We start from the raw sequence: 24,961 nt of genomic DNA on the forward strand, positions 1-24,961 counted from the left end.
TAAGATAAGGACTGGGAATATCAAAAATAGAAACAAGAGGGATATTATATTCAGTGGGGCAACATTTAAAACACTCCAGGTAGAATGTTAATATGACCCTATGACCTATCCTGGAGGAAAATAACTTAGCTGGCACCTCCACCTCATGTCTGTTTCTCAGGAACAGCCAGGCAAAGCATGGTGTTAAAGGAGATTGACAGTGTTGAAGGGGTATAATGATGAGAGAGGAGTGAGATGCTGTGCAAGTGCACACCCGACGAAAAGCAGAGGTAATTTGCTGCATTAAGCGACCTGATAAATCACTCCCCACTCTCAATGGAAGAGTGCTAACAGACATTGCTCACACAAATTAGGGTGAATCAGTGAGGCAGCGCTGCGGAAGACGAGTGTATTCAGGACCTGTCAAAACACACACACAATGGATAGGGGTATCCTGTTACCAACATTCCATATTAAATCAAAAGAAGTGCAATAAACTTTACTTGTAGAAAGCCAACAGTTCAGTGCTCTATCATGGCCTATACTGTATATCAACACTGAAGTATAGCATATTGGTATCACAGTGAAAACCTTGTGAAAGGCTACAGAATGGCTGAGAGGGACAGACACCTCACTTTCCTGAGGTCACATATGCTCATGTCAGTCATGTCTTGTGGGAATACAAAGTATGACAGAACGAGGTAGTTGACTGGACACCTGACTCCTTTCCTGTGCTCTGAAGCTGGAGTTGCACTTAGTTTCCGCGCCATGCAGCCTGGGGAAACATAATACAGTAGGCCAGGGTCACAAAGGGAGAACGGAGCCGCATGCCTGCCTGCCCACGCCACAGAGCACCAAGTGAGCACAAAATAAATTAGATTTGCACACCCATTGGAGGAGTCAAGTCCTGGAGACCACCTGATTAATTTCTTCTTGAGGGCTATTCATCTTTTCAAGCACCAGAATCACTTTGCCTCTCAGGAAGGGGAGACAAGATTGAGTTTTATATTAGTATGAACCAAGAGCCGCTGCTCTGTGTGTGGGAGAGAAGGATTGTGACTATACTGTCCTTGCCCCCCTGCCCTGCCATTGAAAAAAAGTGCTTTCTGTCAGGATAATACTTATAAGGTGGATTTCATGTAGGAATTTCCACCGTTGCAGTGTGCTTAGTACTGAGGAGCAACAAGGTCTCAGCAAATAAGCTTTAGCAGTGACAGTAAGCTGCTTTATCTGTAAGTATCCACCATTGGCAAAACGTGTCTTCAGAGACATTTGACCCAAGACATCCATGATACTGTAGATCCTCTGTTCAAGCCCTGTTGACCACATACTCACACAAAGCCAACTCAGTGGCCTTGTGGTTAGAGTGTCCGCCCTCAGGTTGGAGTTAAAATCCTCGGCCGTGTCGTACCAAAGACAAAAAATTGGACCCGATATGTCTCTGCGTGGCACTTAGCATTAAGTAGATAGATTGGGTGTAAGGCCCTGCGTTAGACTAGCGTCCTGTCCTGGGGATGTAGGCTACTTGTACATTAAGCTGCCTCACACTACAGAAACAGGAGATAGACTCCTGCTCCGATGTGCCGTTCTGGTTCACCCAAGGCTTGTGTAAGGCTACTTACTTACTCGCCAACTATATTCGGGTCTTATCCTATCTATCTTCAGCAGTGATGGATAAGTGGCAGGCAGCTATAGGGGGAAATCTCTGTCATTAGCCCAGAGAAGAGAGTAATTACTGCAGTGTGTTGACCTCACTTGGGTCAAAGGGCAAGCACACTGCCACAGAAGGGGAAAGGGGATACCTAGTCAGTCGCACAACTGAATGCATTCAACAAAAATGTATCTTCTGCATTTAACCCCACGGCTGGCTGCCTGAATCGATGTCCAGGTCATCGGCACCTGGGGAGTAGTTGTTGTTGGGTGTTAACTGCCTTGCTCAAGGGCAGGACAACAGATCTTGCCAGCTCAGGGATTTGAACCAGAGATCTTTTGGTTACCGAAAAGTAGGCCTAGTAATTACATCTCTGTCAAAACACAGCATACACATTCAATTAATTAACACCTTGTATAATTTATAAGGCACATGACTTATACTGCCAGGGTAGTCCTTTGAAAAACTCATGGGTGAACAGTATGAATTTCAGACTAATACTTCATCGAGCTCTGAGAAGGCTGCGGTTATGGGGGACACGCGAGCCACTTTAAGATGAAAAACAGCTATTGTCACTTAATCAATGTGAAACCACAGTGGAGAAGCAGCCCGCAGGGCCCCACAGTCCCCAGAATGGAGGTGTCTTTAAAAATGGGCTGGAGTCTCATCCCAGTCACACTGTGCATCGGTATGTATGGAGTGGTGGTTTGTCTCTGCCTGCTCTCTGGCCCTCTGCTTCTCCATCTGTGCGCTGACTCGGGGAGCTCTTTTCTCTCAAACGAACAGCTACCGTGCTCCGCTACACACAGAGCCCTCATCCATCTGCCTGACATGTGCTTCCTTGTTTGTTTTCGCTCCACGCCCCCGAGACGCAGGCAGCTGATGGTATTGAGCTGTGTTGACGGCACTCCTCCATTCATGCCAGATGAATCAATCACTCCTCCTGCACGCTGCGGTGAGTCCCTCGTTTAGCCACCAATCTCCTCTTCTCCAATCAATATGGAGTTTCTGCAGGGGCTTACTGTACTGCTGCCTCTACGAGCAAAAATATAAAATCTCTTCCCTACAAGTCACCCCAGCAGCTAAACTGTACACATGAATGAACAATGACAAGTACTCAATAAGTGCCTTGAAAAGCAAATAAGATCTAACTTTGGACATTTGACTTCAGACAGTAACAATGTGTGAACATATCTGAGTTGAACCCAAAGGTTTCTTAGTGTTGTCAGGGTACTAACTCTTTTGGGCGGATAGACACTGCATACATGAAAACTCAAATGTCTCAAGATACATTTTAAAGCAGCAGCTGATATTTCCTGTTGGGGTCTGTCCAGTTTTGTTATCTCCCAACAACCACCACCATCTCTTTACTTGAGAGGAAATGGCTGTGTGTGAATTGCATGTGCTAATCTAACAGCCTGTAAACAAAGTGCAACGCAATGACCGCGTCACCTTGAGGAAACTTGAGTGATCTGCATAATTAAACACATACATTGTATTATCAAAATGCTTAGCTTGGTATGAATAGCCTTCATCAAAGAAACACCTGCACAGAGGCACAAAGTACAGACGCTTTTTGAAACTCCTCAAGTAAGCGATGACACTTAACTAAAATGCCATGTATCCAATACAAAATATGCAACATTTGTTTGATGAAATGTCTGCATGAAGATAGAAAATATAAAATTAAGAATCAAATCAAATCATCAAATCTAATGTTATTTGTCACATACACATGGTTAGCAGATGTTATTAGTCACATACACACGGTTAGCAGATGCGAGTGTAGTGAAATGTTTGTGCTTCTGGTTCCGACAGTGCAGTAATATCTAACAAGTAATCAAACAATTCCCCAAAAACTGCCTAAGACACACAAATCTAAAAAGGGGTGAATGAGGATATGTACATATGAATATATGGGGGAACGATGGCCAAGTGGCATAAGCAAGGTGCAATAGATGGTATAATATACAGTATATTCATATGATATAAGTAATGTAAGATATGTAAACATTATTAAAGTGTCATTGTTTAAAGTGATCCGTTTGTTAAAGTTACCAGTGATTGGGTCTCCGTGTAGGCAGCAGCCTCTCTGCGTTAATGATAGCTGTTTAGCAGTTTGATGGCCTTGAGATAGAAGCTGTTCTTCAGTCTCTCGGTCCCAGCTTTAGAGAAGTCATCATCATTGATTGAATGCAAACAAGCTGTCATTCATGTACAGTACATAGAGGTAATTACGGCATATTCTCCACAACGCCCATCTAATGATCATTATCGATATCATCCTCATCAAGATCATCACCAGTATCTGGTGTGGAAGTAGCAGTATTGACTGTGAACAGTCTCTCTCCACCTCTCCCTGTGTTCTGCTCCTGGAATGCCTGCTACCCACAGGCTGTGCAGAGATCCACAGCCCCTCATTTGCCCTCTCTCCCAGCTCCTGGATCAGCTGGCTGGGGCTGTCCGCAGCAGAAGGGATGGCACTGGTCTTCCTCTCGGCTGACACGAGAGCAGCACAGGACTCCTGGGAGAGTAGGGGGTAGGCAAGCTGGAGGAGGCTGGCCTCGGCACACTCTCCTCCTCTTCCCCCCTCTGTCAGCACAGTCACGCTCTTGGGTTCTGTCAGACTCCTCTCTGCTGTGTGACTGGGGAGTTCTACTGGAGCCTTTCTCCTCTTCCAACACCACAGTTTCCAGAACCTCCAACTCCAGCTCCAGGTCAATTTTCCTTAGGGACACTTTCTGTAGGGGATCAGCCAGAGGGGTCACCTTCCTGGACCTGACAAAGAGAGAGAGGGTGGGATGAGACAGTCAGGCAAGTACATCAAAGATGGATCAGTTTGTCTTATTAAAATATTTAGAAATCCCAAAACCCCAACTGAAACCATTTGAAGAGCTGCTTTTCCAACACTCAGTTGTGGGTATTATGACTAATGCTGTATGTCTGACTGCATTTCCTACAAAAAATACAGCAACGAGATCTCAATCTACAAATCTAATATCCATTACCCAAATCCCAGCCTCATCTGAATGCTAAGTAGACAGCAATTCACAGAGGCCTGAGCTCAATGAAATATTGAAGTAATGTTTAATAATCATGTAGGAAGATGAGTGTATCTGATATGCAGGTTCTGCCCCCTGAGTCTCTGCCTGAAGCTCTCCCTGCGGGAGGTGATAAGAGAGCGAGGAGGATTACAGAGTTTACACGACTCCATCCAGCACTGCCATCTCCTTCTCCCCACCCCCACACAGACAGACTGACACAATGCAAAAAGCTGCTACTGCTGGTACTGCATGGAGCTACTGCACTCTGGCTTCTGGAGGGATAAGAGTAAGGCATTCTGAAGAATCTGTCAAAACCAATTCTGTATTCCGACAGTGGATTTTTCATCTAGATAGGAGCAGAATATTTATTTTTCCGGCACCAGAAAAAGTGATGAAGACATCTTGTTCTTGTGTTTCAGTTATTCCCATTCTGGTACATCAAAGAGACATTTTTAATATCTCAATGGTCAGCAGGGATTGTTTTTAGTGACGATGGTGGTATTCTGTAAATATTTCTGCTTGTCATGAGGAGAGACTCCCATTAGCATCTATAATATATACAGGGAACTGCCAAAATAAAGGAAACACCAACAAAGTGTCTTAATAGGGTGTTGGACCACCACAAGCCATAACAGCTTCAATGCACCATGGCATAGATTTTTCAATTGTCTGGAACTCTAGTGAAGGGATGCAGCACAATTCTTCCACAAGAAATGACATAATTTGGTGTTTTGTTGATGGTGGTGGAAAACACTCTCAGGCGCCACTCCAGAATCTCCCATAAGTGTTCAATTGGGTTGTGATCTGGTGACAGACAGCCATTGCATATGGTTTACATCATTTTCATGCTCATCAAACCACTTATGCCCTGTGGATGGGGGAATTGTCATCCTATGGGGGCATAGCCATGGTAGCCAAAATAATGCCCTGCCCTGAGCATTATGGGATGTTAATTGCTTAATTAAATCAGGAACCACACCTGTGTGGAAGCACCTGCTTTCAATATACTTTGTATCCCTGTGTTAGACTTATTTGGCAGTTACCTGTATATTAAGAGGTACTTCTAATAATAATACAAAAAATCATTTATATTCTACATGTTTTTTTGCCATCTATATTCACATTCTGAACCAAAGTCAACCTTCCGACTGCAGAAGAAAAAGGAGACCAACGAGCTATAGAACACGGCAAGAATAAATTCAAGGGTTGGATAGAGTAAACGTGTCAAGTAACCTTGAGAATAGTCAAATAGACACCAGGCACACAACCAGCATTTACTGTGTCAATAAATGTTGGGTCAAAAAAGTCAAATTCAGACTCCTTTGAATAGATAGATGCAAATGTAGAGAGAATGGACTCATCAACTAGCACATTGAAGCATGTTGATATCATGTATATTCTATCCCAAGGAGAGCTGCCACATTACATTGGATTTCTATAAAAGAGGAGTAGTTTTATCCCTAATAAAAGGTCTCCTCCAACACCCATAATGTAAAGCCACTGGGGAATTGGGAGTCCCGGGCCTTATACATTATTCATGAAGCTAAACCAGCGCAGGATGTTGCCAAAACTCAAGTGGCAGCTATTTTTCCACAGTGCAGCCGTAGTGATTAATAGCTGACCTTCTGCGGATCGGCCTTCTGCGGGTCGATGTCCAGCGGGCCAGCCTCCCGCTCCATTCAGGGCGAGATAAAGGACGAGCCTGCAGTTCTCCACAGCCATTGAGCTCCTTACACCTCAGCCACACTGAGGCCCCTGCTGCCCTCCTCAGCCCAATTAACCCACCGCTGAGAGCCAAGACAGCTCCTTATAACCGCAAAAGGCTAATGATCTCCCACTCCGGGGAGGAAACCATTTACACAGCAAACATGGAGGGATGTGTACTCATGTAGGACCTCGGAAGAGACTGTGTTAACAGATCTTATAGCTAGTGGTGGTGCTATATCAAATTAAACATAAAATGTCCATTCAGGAAATGAGAGTAAGAGTATGGAGAAAGTAAGTACAAAGAAAACATGACTGACCCATGATTCAAGTCCTACAAAAAAAACAAGGAATTGAAGGAGAACAATTACTCTGACAGGCATGCATATGACTCATAATAACACCCCCCACCAGAGTGTGGAGAGAGTCAGACCCCACATGGAGACTGTAGACGATGGGTCTACAAAAGCCCTTCCTGGAGTAGAGCAGGCTGGCTGACTGGTTCTGGCTGGAGAGCCTCCTATAGCACTGCCACTTCAAAGCGGCACCCCCTCTTCTACCCCCCTCCTCCTGTGATCTTTTTCCCCTGTGGGAAGTCATTATTGAGTTAACATTGGAGGCTCTGTGCTTGTTTTCTCGCCTCCCTCTCTTTCTCCCTCACTCTGTGCTGCGGTGGGAAAAGCCCGGCTTGCGGTGAATACAAAGGCTGCTTTTGGAGAAAGGGAATAATGTTGTACACAGTTCAGTCATTAATAAACCACTGTTGTGGGTTGCCCTTATTAACTGAGGAGGGACGGCTTTTTAAGGTTGGAAAACTGCTGTAAAGAAAAACATTCTTCCATCTGTCAGACACAAAACTTCTTGGATGAGGACGGGAACAGGGTGGTAGGGAGAAGGACAGCTAGACTGAGGCAATTACAGACATGCATTTCTTTCATCAGCCTCATGTTCAATGACGTCATAAAATATTCAACACGTCCCTACTCATTCTCCTTAGGCTTGGATTTCCTGACTTCCTGAGTTTGATGGAGTGTGTGAAGGAGAGTGTGAGTAACACTGAAGACCTGTGTCAGAGGCATTATGCTGTATAACGAGGTGTTTGGAATCCTATCAGGTGGGTTACACAGTCAGTCACTTCCCTCCAGCCATGTGTTGGTACCCTGCTATGCTGCCCACCTTTACCTCCCCACTGATCTCACAACACCCCTCTCACGGGACAGTTATCACATTCATAGTAGGGATTGTAATCTTAGGAAGTATGTCACAGTGCTTCCTTACTGTATAGAGAGTCAATTAGTTGATGTGCAACATGAAGAGAGTTGGTAGAAGCTGGTTGTAGAGTTTGTTGTTTACCTAACTCCTATTCAAAATGAGGACTCAAGGAGAGGAACGTCCCTCATACATATGTCTCTCTCAAATGTCAATATGCCTTGTATACTGTTGTTCAGGTTAGTTATCATTGTTTTAGTTCGCAATGGAGCGCCTAGTTCCACACTTCATACCCCTGATACCTCCTTTGTCCCACCTCCCACACATGCGGTGACCTCACCCATTACAACGAGCATGTCCAGAGATACAACCTCTCTCATCATCACCCAGTGCCTGGGCTTACCTCCGCTGTACCCGCACCCCACCATACCCCTGTCTGCGCATTATGCCCTGAATATATTCTACCATGCCCAGAAACCTGCTCCTCTTATTCTCTGTCCCCAACGCTCTAGGCGACCAGCTTTGATAGCCTTTAGCCGCACCCTCATACTACTTCTTCTCTGTGCCGCGGGTGATGTGGAGGTAAACCCAGGCCCTGCATGTCCCCAGGCACCCTCATTTGTTGACTTCTGTGATCGAAAAAGCCTTGGTTTCATGCATGTCAACATCAGAAGCCTCCTCCCTAAGTTTGTTTTACTCACTGCTTTAGCACACTCTGCTAACCCTGATGTCCTTGCCGTGTCTGAGTCCTGGCTCAGGAAGGCCACCAAAAATTCTGAGATTTCCATACCCAACTATAACATCTTCCGTCAAGATAGAACTGCCAAAGGTGGGAGGAGTTGCAGTCTACTGCAGAGATAGCCTGCAAAGTAATGTCATACTTTCCAGGTCCATACCCAAACAGTTCGAACTACTAATTTTGAAAATTACTCTCTCCAGAAATAAGTCTCTCACTGTTGCTGCCTGCTACCGACCCCCCTCAGCTCCCAGCTGTGCCCTGGACACCATCTGTGAATTGATCGCCCCCCATCTAGCTTCAGAGTTTGTTCTTTTAGGTGACCTGCACTGGGATATGCTTAACACCCCGGCAGTCCTACAATCTAAGCTAGATGCCCTCAATCTCACACAAATCAGCAAGGAACCCACCAGGTACAACCCTAACTCTGTAAACAAGGGCACCCTCATAGACGTCATCCTGACCAACTGGCCCTCCAAATACACCTCCGCTGTCTTCAACCAGGATCTCAGCGATCACTGCCTCATTGCCTGTATCCTCTACGGAGCCGCAGTCAAACGACCACCCCTCATCACTGTCAAACGCTCCCTAAAACACTTCTGTGAGCAGGCCTTCCTAATCGACCTGGCCCGGGTATCCTGGAAGGACATTGACCTCATCCCGTCAGTTGAGGATGCCTGGTCATTCTTTTAACCTGTTGCGTCGCGCAATCCCGGATCCGGGATTCTATTTATAGCCTCAAGCTCATTAGCATAACGCAACGTTAACTATTCATGAAAATCGCAAATGAAATGAAATAAATATATTTGCTCTCAAGCTTAGACTTTTGTTAACAACACTGTCATCTCAGATTTTCAAAATATGCTTTTCAACCATAGCTAAACAAGCATTTGTGTAAGAGTATTGATTGCTAACATAGCTATAAGCCTAGAATTCAGCCAGCAACATTTTCACAAAAACAAGAAAATAATTCAAATAAAATAATTTACCTTTGAAGAACTTCAGATGTTTTCAATGAGGAGACTCTCAGATAGCAAATGTTCAGTTTTTCAAAATAGTATTATTTGTGTAGGACAAATCGCTCCATTTTGTTCACGTTTGGCTATGAAAAAAACCTGTATACAGTTATAGCCTCAAGCTCATTAGCATAATGTAACGTTAACGATTTCTGAAAATCACAAATAAAATGAAAATAATGCGCCTGCTCTAAAGCTTAGCCTTTTCTTAACAACACTGTCATCTCAGATTTTCAAAATATGCTTTTGAACCATCGCTATTCACTAATTTGTGTAAGAGTATGCTAAGCTAGCTTAGCATTTTGAGTAGCATTTAGCACGCAACATTTTCACAAAAACCAGATAACCAAATAAATAAAATCATTTACCTTTGAAGAGCTTCGGATGTTTTCAATGAGGAGACTCTCAGTTACATAGCAAATGTTCAGTTTTTCCTGAAAGCATCTTTGTGTAGGAGAAATCGCTCCGTTTTGTACATCACATTTGGCTACCGAAACGAACCGAAAATTCAGTCACCAACAACGTCAAACTTTTTCCGAATTAACTCCATAATATCGACCGAAACATGGCAAACGTTGTTTGGAATCAATCCTCAAGGTGTTTTTTCACATATCTCTTCATTGATATATCGTTCGTGGAAGCCTGCTTTCTTCTCTGAATTCCATGGAAAAATACTTGCAGCTGAGGTTTGCGCACCAATTTCGGCGCAGGACACCGGGCGGACACCTGGTAAATGTGGTCTCTTATGGTCAATCTTCCAATGATATGCCTACAAATACGTCACAATGCTGCAGACACCTTGGGGAAACGACAGAAAGGGCAGACTCATTCCTCTCGCATTCACAGCCATATAAGGAGACAATGGAAAACGGAGCTTCAAAAATCCTGCTCATTTCCTGGATGCTGTTTCATCTTGGTTTTGCCTGTAGCTCACGTTCTAGGGCACGCACAGAAAATATCTTTGCAGTTCTGGAAACGTCAGAGTGTTTTCTTTCCAAAGCTACCAATTATATGCATAGTCGAGCATCTTTTTGTGACAAAATATTGCGCTTAAAACGGGAACGTCTTTTTATCCAAAAATGATATAGCGCCCCTAGAGTTTCAAGAGGTTAAAGTAACTTCCTCACCATTTTAGATAAGCATGCTCCGTTCAAAAAATGCAGAACCAAGAACAGATACAGCCCTTGGTTCACTCCAGACCTGACTGCCCTCGACCAGCACAAAAACATCCTGTGGCAGACTGCAATAGCATCGAATAGTCCCCGCGATATGCAACTGTTCAGGGAAGTCAGGAACCAATACACGCAGTCAGTCAGGAAAGCCAAGGCCAGCTTCTTCTGGCAGAAGTTTGCATCCTGTAGCTCCAACTCCAAAAAGTTCTGGGACACTGAAGTCCATGGAGAACAAGAGCACCTCCTCCCAGCTGCCCACTGCACTGAGGCTAGGTAACACGGTCACCACCGATAAATCCATGATTATCGAAAACTTCAACAAGCATTTCTCAACGGCTGGCCATGCCTTCCGCCTGGCTACTCCAACCTCGGCCAACAGCTCCGCCCCCACCGCAGCTTCTCGCCCAAGCCCTTCCAGGTTCTCCTTTACCCAAATCCAGATAGCAGATGTTCTAAAAGAGCTGCAAAACCTGGACCCGTACAAATCAGCTGGGCTTGACAATCTGGACCCTCTATTTCTGAAACTATCCGCCGCCATTGTCACAACCCCTATTACCAGCATGTTCAACCTCTCTTTCATATCGTCTGAGATCCCCAAGGATTGGAAAGCTGCCGCAGTCATCCCCCTCTTCAAAGGGGGAGACACCCTGGACCCAAACTGTTACAGACCTATATCCATCCTGCCCTGCCTATCTAAGGTCTTCGAAAGCCAAGTCAACAAACAGGTCACCTTGCCAAGGCTTTCGACTCTGTCAATCACCATATTCTTATCGGCAGACTCAGTAGCCTCGGTTTTTCGGATGACTGCCTTGCCTGGTTCACCAATTACTTTGCAGACAGAGTTCAGTGTGTCAAATCGGAGGGCATGCTGTCCGGTCCTCTGGCAGTCTCAATGAGGGTGCCACAGGGTTCAATTCTCGGGCCGACTCTTTTCTCTGTATATATCAATAATGTTGCTCTTGCTGCGGGCGATTCCCTGATCCACCTCTACGCAGACAACACCATTCTATATACTTCCGGCCCGTCCTTGGACACTGTGCTATCTAACCTCCAAACGAGCTTCAATGCCATACAACACTTCTTCCGTGGCCTCCAACTGCTCTTAAACGCCAGTAAAACCAAATGCATGCTTTTCAACCGATCGCTGCCTGCACCCGCATGCCCGACGAGCATCACCACCCTGGATGGTTCCGACCTTGAATATGTGGACACCTATAAGTACCTAGGTGTCTGGCTAGACTGTAAACTCTCCTTCCAGACTCATATCAAACATCTCAAATCGAAAATCAAATCAAGAGTCGGCTTTCTATTCCGCAACAAAGCCTCCTTCACTCACGACGCCAAACTTACCCTAGTAAAACTGACTATCCTACCGATCCTCGACTTCGGCGATGTCATCTACAAAATTGCCTCCAACACTCTACTCAGCAAACTGGATGCAGTTTATCACAGTGCCATCCGTTTTGTCACTAAAGCACCTTATACCACCCACCACTGCGACTTGTATGCTCTAGTCGGCTGGCCCTCGCTACATATTCGTCGCCAGACCCACTGGCTCCAGGTCATCTACAAGTCCATGCTAGGTAAAGCTCCGCATTATCTCAGTTCACTGGTCAAGATGGCAACACCCATCCGTAGCACGCGCTCCAGCAGGTGTATCTCACTGATCATCCCTAAAGCCAACACCTCATTTGGCCGCCTTTCGTTCCAGTACTCTGCTGCCTGTGACTGGAACGAATTGCAAAAATCCCTGAAGTTGGAGACTTTTATCTCCCTCACCAACTTCAAACATGTGCTCTCTGAGCAGCTAACCGATCGCTGCAGCTGTACATAGTCTATTGGTAAATAGCCCACCCATTTTCACCTACCTCATCCCCATACTGTTTTTATTTATTTACTTTTCTGCTCTTTTGCACACCAATATCTCTACCTGTACATGACCATCTGATCACTTATCACTCCAGTGCTAATCTGCAAAATTGTAATTATTCACCTACCTCCTCATGCCTTTTGCACACAATGTATATAGACTCCCCTTTTTTTGTACTGTGTTATTGACTTGCTAATTGTTTACTCCATGTGTAACTCTGTGTTGTCTGTTCACACTGCTAAGCTTTATCTTGGCCAGGTCGCAGTTGCAAATGAGAACTTGTTCTCAACTAGCCTACCTGGTTAAATAAAGGTGAAATAAAAATAAAATAAATAAAAATTATTAGTATACCATTGATGCAACAGCACCGTCAGTGCTTCTCTCTCCCTCTGTGTGTCGAGCTTCCTGTGTAAGTACACAAAAGCTGGACATCATGCAGAGAGGAAATCTGAAGTACTTATCCCTGTTAGCTGTGAGACAGTCTTGGCTTTGTTTAGCCCAGCGGGACACAGAGAGGATCTGCTGTCTCTGTGGTGGGGAGGGCTGAAATCAGACAGACTAGATACAATATCTATCTACTACCTCACAGAGAAGGCCCAGGACAGGACAAGTTCCTGACAGAGACATGTCTGTAGTGTAGTTACAGAACATAGCCTTCCAGAGAGTGACTGTGTCACACTAGCTGCATTCTGGAAAGTAGTACAACCAAAAATCTGTAAGGAGAAAATAAAGCTCACCTGTATTCCATTTCCAACATTTCATGAAAATAATTCTCAATGCAGCCGAAGCCCTCCAATTAGCTAGCTTCCGAATTTAACAAGAGACACATTTCTAGGAATTACTCAAGAGCAAAACTAAACTAGCCTCCCACTGGGCACCACAGTGTAAATTCTTGCCAATGCTGCAAATTTTAAAACATATTATACAGTACCAATCAAAAGTTTGGACACGCCTACTCATTCAAGGGTTTTTATTTATTTTTTAAAACTATTTTCTACATTGTAGAATAATGGTGAAAACGCCAAAACTATGAATTAACACATATGGAATCATGTAGTAACCAAAAAAAGTGTTAAACTAATCAAAATATATTTGAGATTTGAGATTTTTCAAAGTAGCCACCCTTTGCATTGATGACAGCTTTGCACTCTTGGCATTCTCTCAACCAGCTTCACAAGGTAGCCACCTGGCATGCATTTGAATGAAGAGGTGTGCCTTGCCTTAATATGTGGAATTTCTTTTCTTCTTAATGCATTTGAGCCAATCAGTTGTGTTGTGACAAGGTAGGGGTGGTATACAGAAGATAGACCTATTTGTTAATAGACCAAATCCATATTATGGCGAGAACAGCGCAAATAAGCAAAGAGAAATGACAGTCCATCATTACTTTAAGGCATGAAAGTTGGTTAATACGGAACATTTCAAGAACTTTGAACGTTTCTTCAAGTGCAGTCAAATGCTGTGATGAAACTGGCTCTCATGACCTCCATAGGAAAGGAAGACCCAGAGTTACCTCTGCTGAAAAGGATAAGTTCATTAGAGTTACCAGCCTTTAGAGTTACCAAATTGCAGCCCAAATAAATGCTTCACATAGTTCAAGTAACCGATACATCTCAACATCAAATCAAACTTTGTCACATGCTCCGAATACAACAACTTGTTTTTACCGTGAAATGCCACCTGGGGGCGGCCCGTCAGGAAGTCCAGGATCCAGTTGCAGAGGGAGGTGTTTAGTCCCAGAGTCCTTAGCTTAGTGATGAGCTTTGTGGGTACTATGGTGTTAAACACTGAGCTGTTGTCAATGAACAGCATTCTCAGAGGTGTTCCTTTTGTCCACATGGGAAAGGGCAGTGTGGAGCGCGATTGAGATTGCGTCATCTGTGGATCTGTTGGGGCGGTATGTGAATTGGAGTGGATCTAGGGTGTCAGGGAAGATGCTGTTGATGTGACCCATGACCAGCCGTTCAAAGCACTTCATAGCTAACGACGTAAGTGCTACGGGGCAGTAATCATTTAGGCAGGTTACCTTTGCTTCCTTGGGCACAGGGACTAGGGTGGTCTGCTTGAAACATGTAGGTATTACAGACTCGGTCGGGGAGGGGTTGAACATGTCAGTGAAGACACTTGACAGTTGATCCGCACATACTTTGAGTACAAGTCCTGGTAATCCGTCTGGCCCAACAGCTTTGTGAATGTTGACCTGTTTAAAGGTTTTGTTCACATAGGCTGCTGAGAGCGTGATCACACAGTTATCCAGAACAGCAAGTGCTCTCGTGCATGTTTCAGTGTTGCTTGCCTCGATGCGAGCATAAAAGGCATTTAGCTCGTCTGGTAGGCTCGAGTCTGGGTTTCCCTTTGTAGTCCGTAATAGTTTTCCAGCCCTGCCACATCCGACAAGTATCAGAACCGGTGTAGCAGGATTCAATCTTAGTCCTGTATTGACGCTTTGCTTGTTTGATGGTTCGTCTGAGGGCATAGCGGGATTTCTTATAAGTGTCTAGATTAGTCTCCCACTCCTTGAAAGAGGCGGCTCTATACGGATGTTTAGCTCAATACGGATGTTGCCTGTAATCCATGGCTTCTGGTTGGGATATGTACGTAAGGTCACTGTGGGGACAACATCGTCGATGCACTTATTGATGAAGCCGAAGACTGAGGTGGTGTACTCCTCAATGCCATTGGATGAATCCCGGAACATATTCCAGTCTGTGCTAGCAAAACAATCCTGTAGTGTAGCATCCGCGTCATCTGACTACTTCCGTATTGAACAAGTCACTGGTACTTCCTGCTTTAGTTTTTGCTTGTAAGCAGGAATCAGGAGGATATAATTATGGTCAGATTTGCCAAATGGAGGGCGGAGGAGAGCTTTGTATGCATCTGTGTGTGGAGTAAAGGTGGTCTTGGATTTTTTTCTCTCTGGTTGCACATGTGACATGCTGGGAAAAATTGGGTAAAACTGATTTAACTTTGCCTGCATTAAAATCTCCGGCCACTAGGAGCATTGCTTCTGGGTGAGCATTTTCTTCTTTGCTTATGGCCTTATAGAGTTGGTTGAGAGCGTTCTTGGTGCCAGCTTCATTCTGTGGTGGTAAATAGATGGCTACGAATAATATGGTCTACAGCTTATCATAAGGTACTCTACCTCAGCCGAGCAATACCTTGAGACTTCTTTAAAATTAGACATCGTGCACCAGTTGTTATTCACAAATAGACACACACCCCACCCCTCGTCTTACCAGACGTAGCTTCTCTGTCCTGCCGGTGCATGGAAAATCCTGCCAGCTCTATATTATCCATATAGTTGTTCAGCCACGTCTCGGTGAAACATAAGATATTACAGTTTTTAATGTCCCTTTGGTAGGATAATCTTAATTGTAGGTCACCAATAAAAATGTCCAATGATTGCACATTAGCAAGAACAATGGATGACAGTGGGAGTTTACTCGCTCGCCTACGGATTCTCAGAAGGCAGCCCGATCTGCGGCCCCTTTTCTTGCGTCGTCAAGCAATTTACAGAGATCTGGGCCTGTTCCAGTGAAAGCATGATATATCCTTTTCGTCTGACTCATTTAAGGAAAAGGTTTATTCCAGTCCGCGGTGAGTAATCGCTGTTCTGAAGTCCAGAAGTAATTTTTGGTCATTTTGGTCATAGACAATAGCGGCAACATTATGTACAAAATAAGTGTTAAAAAATAAGTTACACAAAACGCCAAAAAACTAAATAGCACCATTGGTTGGGAGACTGTAAAATGTCAGCCATGTTCTTCGGCGTCATCTTGTTCAGAGGGGACTATGTGAATAAGGCCTTCATGGTCGAATTGCTGCAATGAAACAACTACTAAAGGACACCAATAAGAAGAAGAGACTTGCTTGGGCCAAGAAACACGAGTAATGGACATTAGACTGGTGGAAATCGGTCCTTTGGTCTGATGAGTTCAAATTTGAGATTTTTGGTTTCAACCACCGTTTCTTTGTGAGATAAAGAGTAGGTGAACGGATGCTCTCCGCGTGTGTGGTTCCCACTGTGAAGCATGGAGGAGGAAGTGTGATGGTGTGGGGATGCTTTGCTGGTGAAACTGTCGTTGATTTACTTAGAATTCAAGACACACTTAACCAGCATGGCTACAACAGCATTCCACAGCGAAACGCCATCCCATCTGGTCTGGACAATCATTTGTTTTTCAACTGGACAATGACCCAACAGTGTAAGGCTTTGTAAGGTCTATTTGACCAAGAAGGAGAGTGATGGAGTGGATGACCTGTCCTCCACAATCACCCGACCTCAACCCAATTGAGATGGTTTGGGACAAGTTGGACCGCAGAGTGAAGGAAAAACAGCCAACTAGTGCTCAACATATGTGGGAACTCTTTCAAGTCTGTTGGAAAAGCATTCCTCATGAAGCTGTTTGAGAGAATGCCAAGAGTGTGCAAAGCTGTCATCAAGGAAAAAGGTGGCTACTTTGAAGAATCTCAAATCTCAAATATATTTGGATTTGTTTCACACTTTTTTGGTTACTACATGATTCCAAATGTGTTATTTCATAGTTTTGATGCCTTCACTATTATCCTACAATGAAGAGGAATAGTAAAAATAAAGAAAAACCCTTGAATAAGTAGGCGTGTCTAAACTTTTGACTGGTACTGTATATATATTTCTGTAGAGACTCGCTGAAAAAAAATCATAGGGAAACCACTGCTGACAACATACAATTACATTCCCCAGGCGTCTGGCCGTGGCTTGACTGGCCCACTGAACCCCCCTTAACCCAGTGGCCTGGGGTGGTCAGTCTGGTTCTAGCAGCAGCTGGTTGTCCCCCAAGGGCCTCCTGGGGCTGTGGAGAAGAGAGCGCTCCTCTGGGCATTGTCATACACACAATGCATGTAGAGGCTGAATGGACAGCAGCGAGAGAAAGACAAAGACAGAGAAAGATCCTCACTTCCTACTCCTAGACTAGCGAGCCCTTGAGCTAGACACCCACAGGTTGCCATGGTTTTTGCTCTAGGATTTAATTGACTTAATTAATTGATTGTGCGGCAGACAGCGGGTAAAGAGGGGGGGGAATGCTGAAAGAGCAAGGGGAAGTTAGAGCCCTGCTGATTTAACTGAGGTACAGTAGGACAACACTGATCCTATGGGCTTTGGTAGACTGGCCTCAGTCAATCTACATTGGCATCATTGCAAGCCTTTTGATGAGAGAAGAGACCGATAAATAAAATGAATTCAGTCTAACAACACTGCAGGGGCTGGGCATCAGAGGATCATCAAAACAAACCAGTGAAACAAATGGTAAAGAGGTGCTTTAATTTGTTAGTGGCAGATCATTGGAGGAAATGTTCAATGTATCTGACAATTCAAAGATATGTGAATGATAGAATGTCCCTCTGTAATATATAATATGTTGTAAGCAACATTAATTATCCACTTTAAACACATTTTATCAGGACAAATACTAACTGGCGTTAGAATGATTTTCTCCACCCCGATACTACTGATCTGAGAGTGGACTGCCCACTTGTTTGTCTGTGTGTGAGTTTGTGGAACGAGAGGGTTTCACTGGTCTAAATCACAAGTTTTTATGATACTGTAAATTTGAGGCCGATGTCTCTGCTGTCGGAGGGACTTTAAGAGCATGAACGCATGTGGGACAGCCCAGAGAGACAGACACTATAAGTCAACCCACTGAGCAACGCATTCATTAATCACTATGTCCATCACGAACAGCTGATCGTGTCTGGGAGTCGACTATGGGAAGGACTGACAAGATACAGGGGATTACAGCTCGTCTCATCTTACCACCGGAATCACAGAGAAAGAAAGACAACTCACTTAGTAGGAATGACAAATCCTTCACGGGGGAATATCTAACCGTGAGGAGTAGAACAATGCTTATACAATCTGTCATCAAAGGGCTGTCACAACTAACCATATGTGATAACAGAGCGCTGTCTATGGCATGCAAACCACAGCTGGTTGCTGCTTGAGGCCTGCCTTAAGAACAGACAGCTCTCCTCTCGCTGCTGCTTTGCATGGCAAGTGGACTGCGCTATTTTATTCCACATTCAGAAAGGAATGAAATGCAGTCTGAGGCACAATAATGTACAACAGTTATGAAATGTCTACTTGGGAATTGATTGGCAGCAAGACAACGGAATGGAACGCCTGGGCTCTGGAGGTTTTCGAGCCAGGTGCCCTGGGGCAACTGCTACAACAGGAGGGTTAGTACCTCTGTCTGGACTCAGCCGCTCTCTGGCTGTCTACTCTCACTGTGTCGGTCTCTGCTGACACCACAGCTGAAATGAGCCAGTTCTCAGGGCAGAAAGACAAAAAAGCTTTGCTTTGTTAATTACCTGAAAATTTTACAGGAAAAGGGAAATGTAACAATTCAATCACAGGTCAATGCGGCAAGCACCAGGACTAATCCATTTAATGATCGATGCGGGGTTGCAACCAGTGGAAGGCAGCGTGTTGTTAGGTCAAGCTGACATTTAGCGCCGATACACAGCGGGGGAGAGGGAGGCAGACGGGAAAGCACTCAAACTCGGATGCCTTTCTGTCGTTTCATCTCCTTGACTCTGACTGAGGTGAGACTGATTGAGTTTTCCAGTGGTTTGACAGTACTGCTCTGCTGCTGCTCCAAGCATATGCAGAGAGAGAGAGAGAGAGAGAGAGAGTGTGAGAGAGCTCAGGACCAAAACTCTCTGTACTCTCTTTTCCCTGTCTGCTGCAGTGTAACAGACAGATCGAAACGGACTCCAACTCTGATCTCCACCATTGATTTACTATTAATTGGCCGTCAAGGTGTTTTCTTTTCCAGAGAGAATGGGAATTCGTTGGCAAAGTTCTAACCAGAGAAAGCTCCAGTAAACTCCCGGCTGTCTGCATCTGGACGAGGGGCCTACAACGTCAGGAGCACATTTCACTGTTATTTTACAGACGAGCACACCACTTGGCTAACCCCCCGCCAAGAGTAAAACAGAGCTCATTATGGAACTGTGTGCTTGCAAGCTCACATTCTCAACGTGTAAGTAATTGCAAAATATGTACAAGGGTGAGGAGAGAGCCGTGCATTCCACATCAATTAAGGAAGAAACTACAAAGATATTTATTGAGTTAACATACAAGCACAGATATTGTACTACACAGTGCACTGTCAATCTGCTTCTTCTCATCCTAGTACTGTCACTGAGAGAGGCCTCAGTATGATCTACTGAGACTCCACTGCAGCACGGAGGGAGACTGTACAGACCACACACTCGCCAACAGCACCTTTGACACAGGAACAGGGATACAGGTAGATTGCATCTCACAATAGCTCTGTCTGTCAAGTGGCCGGGCTGTGACAAATGACTTGTCTAATCCGCATTGACCCTGGGAGGTCATTTTCTTGCTGAGGGAGGGGGGGTGGACTTACTTGACCCTCTGAATCAAGACACAGTAGTCTGTGATGTAGAGGTCATTCAGTAGGTAGGCCGGCTCATTCTCCTGGAAGACTTTGTGAATATCCAACAGGCACTTCAGGACGCAAGAGTAGAAAAACAGTGTTAATCGATGGCCGTGTGAGGAATGGTAATATATATATATACATACACACACACATATATATACACATATATAGGTTTTTGTTTGTTTTGACTATTTTCTACATTGAAGGATAACAGTGAAGACATCAAAACTATGAAAGAACACATATGGAATCATGTAGTAAACAAAAAATGATTAAACAAATGTAAAATATATTTTAAATTTGAGATTCTTCAAAGTAGCCACCCTTTGCCTTGATGACAGCTTTGCACAATCTTGACATCCTCTCAACCTGCTTCATGAGGTAGTCACATGGAATTCATTTAAATTAACAGGTGTGCCTTTTTAAAAGTGCATTTATGGAATTTATTTTTCTTGATGAGTTTGAGCCAATCAGTTGTGTTGTGACAAGGTATGGGTGGTATACAGAAGATAACCAAATAGGGCTAAAGACCAAATCCATATTATGGCAAGAACAGCTCAAATAAGCAAAGAGAAACAACAGTCCATCATCAAGAACCTTGAAAGTTTCTTTAAGTGCAGTCACAAGAACCATCAAGTGCTATGATGAAACTGTCTCTCATGATGACGGCGACAGGAAAGGAAGACCCAGAGTTGTCTCTGCTGCAGAGGATACGTTAGTTAACTGCACCTCAAATAAATGCTTCAGAGTTCAAGTAACAGACACATCTTAACATCAACTGTTCAGGGGAGACTGTGTGAATCAGGCCTTCTTGGTTGAATTGCTGTGGAAATCCGTCCTTTGGTCTGATGAGTGTGGTGGAAATTCATTTGTTGTTACTTTGTTCTCTCCCCTAGTTCATAGTGGAAACCGGCTCCCCCTAGGAGGTGACTGACACACAGCCACTGAGGATACAAGTGATTGGTTCCCCATTACTTACGACATCCCTTCACATGGTTTGCAATAAAGACACACATTTCACATACGGAAACAATGTTTCCTTCTGACCTCCTTTTCCATACTCCTTGCTGATATTCTGTATAGCAACAGGGACATGTGATAGATAAGACTGACTTCTCCCCTCTCTGGACCCAAGGTTACTGAGGCCCATTTGAGGGAGGAAGTGCAGCTGCCAACACCAGAGTCCAAAAGGAGACATTCTAATAACAAAGAGTTAACGGTTCAATCATATAAGCATATTCTGTAGATAGGACATCTTAATTATATTTGTTACTTAGTTTCTTTAACTAACTCATATAAGCTATCTCAATCCCAATGCCTAGGTTTAAAGAAGGATATTTTAGTACACAAGCATTAGTAGGGTTAATCTCGGATAATCTCTGCATGTGTGGTTTCCACAGTGAAGCATGGAGGAGAAGGTGTGATGGTGCTTTGCTGGTGACACTGTCTGTAATTTATTTAGAATTCAAGGCACACTTGAATTCAAGGCACACTTAACCAGCTGGTTCCATCTGGTTTGCACTTAATGGAACTATAATTTGTTTTTCAACAGGACAATGACCCAACTCACCTCCAGGCTGTGTAAGGGCTATTTGCCCAAGAAGGAGAGTGATGGAGTGCTGCATCAGTTGACCTGGCTTCCCGACCACAACCCAATTGAGATAGTTTGGGATGAGTTGGACCAAGGAAAAGAAGCCAACAAGTGCTCAGAATATGTGGGAACTCCTTCAAGACTGTTGGAAAAGCAGTCCAGGTGAAGCTGGTTGAGAGAATGCCAAGAGTGTGCAAAGCTGTCATCAAGGCAAAGGGTAGCTACTTTGAAGAATGACACATTTATTCTTATTTTTAAAACTTTTTTGGTTACTACATGATTCCATATGTGTTATTTTATTCTGTTGATGTCTTCACTATTATGCTACAAAATAGAAAATAGTAAAAATAAGGAAAAACCCTTGAATGAGTAGGTGTGTCCAAACTTTTGACTGCTACTGTATATTATTACACAATAGGGCAGTTGCTGGCAGAGACTGTGGTTCCTAAAGGCTTAAAGTCTCATTGTCCCATACATCCTTTCTTCAAATTATAGGCTAAACAGGCTACGGGAGATCATGGGAGCATTGTAAGTTCATACCATTGCAGACAACTTATGACAGAGTGAGCAATTAATCCACTTTCAGGTCCACTATATCTAGTCCAGAAAGACAACTCAAGTGGTAATCCAAACGGTTCATTTCATAACAGTTTAGGAACTCATTTATTTGGCCTGATTTCCCTCAAAGTGTACCATTACAAAAAGACACACACCTGGAGGGAGCCAAGTTAGATCCTTTACATTTGCTGCCACAAAACCCCTTTCTCAACCCAGGCATAGAACCCAGAGCACTGAAGTCTAGATACAATCCTCCTGTCCAGCATCCACCTCCAGGATTGACTCACAGTAACCAGATACATTCTGTTCTTTTCAAAACAAACAGAACACTCACTCTGAGGAAAACCTTACAAACATTTTAGTTTTCATTTAGATTATGAGCTGTCTTACAGAGGGAGCAGAGAGAGAGAGCTCAACTTCCAACTCCAGGACGCAGAGTACAGAGACACAGCTCTACTCTCCCTGCTCCAAAACTCAAAGTTTTCTCTCCAGCCTGAAGAGCTAGCCTGGGAGGGAGACAGCCTGGGAGGGAGAGAGCCATGCGACACAATGAATCCTGCACTCGTCTGTTTTACACTCTGATGACAAGTTCAGCCAGTTGATCATGTTGGTGGCGAGCCCAGTGGTTGAGCCCTGGAGCGGGTCAGACAGGTAGGCCGGCAGGCAGGCCCGGGAGGGAGGTGCATGGGCACAGCAACACAGCTGCCACAGGGGCACTGCCCCCTAACATCCATCATGGCAAAGTGACAAGAGAACATAGGCAACACACAGCTGCACATACTGTATAAGATAACTGCAGACTTTGTTATGGTTTCAACTACTAGTAGGGTCGTGTGCACTTCTACAACAGCATACATAGCCTACTATATGAGCTCATCCTTCAGTGGAGACTCCAACCTTTGCCATATTGAAGTAGAGTGACTGCTAAATTTCAGCTAAATGTTAAAAAGCCAAGGGAAAAGGCTCAATTAAAAACATGACAGAGAAATGTGAGTTTAGCTACACGAGGAACAGCAATTACGGAACATTTCCAGCTCAGTATAGGCTAGCGCGACGGTCAACTCCAGTGGGTCCTTCGGTCAGCTACACGACAACAGTCGTGCTAAACCCTCACTACCCAGCTCTCCCTGTTTGGCGGCCCTTTGGTTGCAGCCACTTAGCAGGCAACTGGATGAGTTCCTTGAGAATAAGCGTCCGTGCTGCCAGAAGGACCATCTTTTATTTGTTATTTGGGTTGGGTGGTCGAAACTGACCAAAACAATATATAAATACAAAAATAATGGACACAGCCGGCAGCCCATGGCCATGTTTTTTCTATGACCTTTGCACCTTTTCTCTGTTGTCATAATCATCTACACTGAGCGTACAAAACATTAAGAACATCTGTGCTTTCCATGACCTAGACTGACCAGGTAAATCCAGGTGAAACTTATGGTCCCTTATTGATGTCACTTGTTAAATCCACTTCAATCAGTGTAGATGAATGGGAGTGTAGGGTAGGGGAGGAGGATTTTTAAGCCTTGAGACAATTGAGACCTGGATTGTGTATGTGTGCCATTCAGAGGGTGAATGGGCAAGACAACAGATTTAAGTGCCTTTGAGCTGGGTATGGTAGTAGGTGCAAGGCTCACCGGTTGTGTCAAGAACTGCAACGCGACTGGGTTTTTCATGCAACAGTTTACCGTGTGTATCAAGAATAGTCCACCACCCAAAGGACATCCAGCCAACTTGACACAACTATGGGAAGCATTGGAGTCAACATTTGCCAGCATCCCTGTGGAATGCTTTCTACACCTTGTAGAGTCCATACCCTGACGAATTGAGGCTGTTCTGGCAGCAAAAGAAGGGTGTGGGGATCCTTAATGTTTTGTAGACTCAGTGTATATTGAGCATTTGGTTGGCTAGTGGGCAACGGTTGGCCCCACTCCCAAGATGGGTCGGCCCGGTTTTCTGATTGGCTGAGCTGAGGTGGCGCAAATTCACATTACAATTTAAATGCGCATCATTCAGTCAAAACAGAAACAGAGACCAAAAAAGGCTTGATGTGTGAAATGAACCTTTACTTTGTCTGTGAGACATGACAGATCAGCTGCTGTGGTGCAGTCGAGGTAGGAAGAAAACAGACGGACACACTCACTAACGCACACTGACACAGATAGTTGTATGTTGTATGAAATATAGGCTAATTAGGGAAGGGGGATTCGGGGGAACATTTAGACACTAGGCTACTTGCAATATAGCCTAACAAGTAGTGAGATTGGCTTTTGTAACACATACAGTAGGTAAGGCAATAGCCATCTACTAGACATTTATACAGTGCTTTTTACTAAACACAAACATTTTTTACTTAACACATGTATTACAATAATAGTCATTTCGGGGACTGTCTGTGTTTAATCGCTTCTGAATCTCAGTCTCTTCAGGGTTTATGAGCTGTAGTAACAAGTGATCTTGGTGTGGGATAACATTACATAGCCACTAAACTGAAGGCTGGAAAGTTCCGCCTATCTCCCACTTATTTGATTCGCTGAAAGGTCCGTCACTTCTTGGCAGAAAGATATGCATTCACGTGCAGAACTGTCAAACGAGGCACAAAGCTGGAAATCCATTCACGTAAACTAGTCCCGGCTTCATTCTTTGACAAACACAGAAGGTTGTATACTAAATTCAATAGAAGAAAACAGAGCGAGTGAAGGAGAGGGCGACTGAATGTTCCTTAATGTAGTCAATTATACAGTCAAACCATTAAGGAACTGTCCGTCTCTCTTTCTCCTTCTCTCTCTCTGTTTTCTTCTATGGAATTATGTAGCCTAATATTGAAACACTAAGTGAGCAGGAGGGAACACTTGACATGCACTAATTTGAAATATGTAGTTAGGCTGTTCTAAGGTATTATATTACCTCAGTGGTCATCTACGAGGCATTTATTCCGAGATTTTGTTCTTTGTCAAATATATGTGTTTATTCTTTTACAACTAGGATGGGT

General features: G+C 44.2%; 1 pseudogene; it reads right to left on the bottom strand.

Moving 5' to 3' along the window:
* Nucleotides 1–3,035: 3,035 nt before the first annotated feature.
* Nucleotides 3,036–24,961, bottom strand: part of LOC135529793 (protein SHQ1 homolog) — a 46,081-nt pseudogene continuing 24,155 nt past the window's right edge.

The sequence above is a fragment of the Oncorhynchus masou genome, chromosome 5, assembly GCF_036934945.1.
Source record: "Oncorhynchus masou masou isolate Uvic2021 chromosome 5, UVic_Omas_1.1, whole genome shotgun sequence".
Taxonomy (NCBI): Eukaryota; Metazoa; Chordata; class Actinopteri; order Salmoniformes; family Salmonidae; genus Oncorhynchus; species Oncorhynchus masou.